Below are 1179 nucleotides of genomic sequence, written 5' to 3'. Positions count from 1 at the left end.
AAAGAGAGAGAGGGGGGGGGTAAAATAGAGGTCAGTAAATGGTGAGATGGAGAAAGGGGGGTAAACAATTTAAGAGGACAGCGAATATAGATTACTGAGAGAGGGGAAACAAAGAGAAGGGGAGGAGAGGCAGAGCTAGACAGATTGCTAGACAGAGAGAGAGATGTAGAGACGGTAAGAGTGAAAAAAGAGAACTAAGAAGAGTTATAGAAAGAGGGAATATACAGAGAGAGAAAAAAAATAATGAAGAACAGAAAAGAGCAGTAAATGGGGAAAAGAACGAGTTGCTAATACATTGGAGTGTGAGTAGAGAGACGGTGATTGGTTAAACTATGGGCATTCCTCCAGCAAATTTCATGAATGGATTTAAAAACACAGAGCAACCGTAGTAAAACCAACAACTTTACACACGTCTATAAAACTCATTCAATCACTCACACTTTCCCTCTCTTCGTGATTGTGTGAGTGTTTTTGTGCGGGCATGTAGGCTCGTGTAATGCGATTTTATAAGCATATATAATGCATGTTTGTTGCATGTTAACCATGCGTGTAATATTGAAGAATGTCGCTTATGCGTGTGTACGTGTGCTCGTTTTTGTTTGTGTATTGTATAAGTGTTGCGCGTGCATAAAGAATAATATCTGTGTATATTCAACATATGTGCTGACACATAGTCGTAAATGTATGTGCGTAAAGAATAATATATGTGTGTGTGCTGACACGCAATTTCAAGAAAACTCACTTTAGAATATTCGGACTACTTCAAGTCTTCAAAAAACATTATTCCAACATATTACTGTCACAGACTTTGATTTTCGTCTGTCCAGAATTAATTAAATAAAGTATCAGTGATTACCTGTGATTACTAGTTATGGTTTATATCGGAATGATACTAAAACGAAAAGTATAATAATAATAATAATAATAATAAACAACCCCGCATGATTGCTATCGATTATACCTCGCTTCTATAAATATTGCCCTAGTATACACTAAAAAAAATCAAAATATTCCAGTATCGCAGTATCGAATACATGAATTTACCATTGCACACACACACACACGTATATGTATGCATGTATACATAATTTAAGACAACATTTACACGTATGCGTGTATATATACGCGAGTGTGGATATATATATATATATATATATATATATATATATATATATATAT

At 34.7% G+C, this 1179-nt stretch overlaps 1 protein-coding gene across 2 annotated transcripts in view; it reads right to left on the bottom strand.

Moving 5' to 3' along the window:
* The window catches only part of LOC106881088 (uncharacterized), a 465749-nt gene that overhangs the window by 188427 nt on the left and 276143 nt on the right, over positions 1-1179 (bottom strand). The gene's annotated exons all lie outside the window — the stretch shown is intronic.

Source organism: Octopus bimaculoides, chromosome 13 (assembly GCF_001194135.2).
Source record: "Octopus bimaculoides isolate UCB-OBI-ISO-001 chromosome 13, ASM119413v2, whole genome shotgun sequence".
NCBI classification, from domain to species: domain Eukaryota; kingdom Metazoa; phylum Mollusca; class Cephalopoda; order Octopoda; family Octopodidae; genus Octopus; species Octopus bimaculoides.
This window is presented reverse-complemented; position numbering and strand designations above follow the sequence as displayed.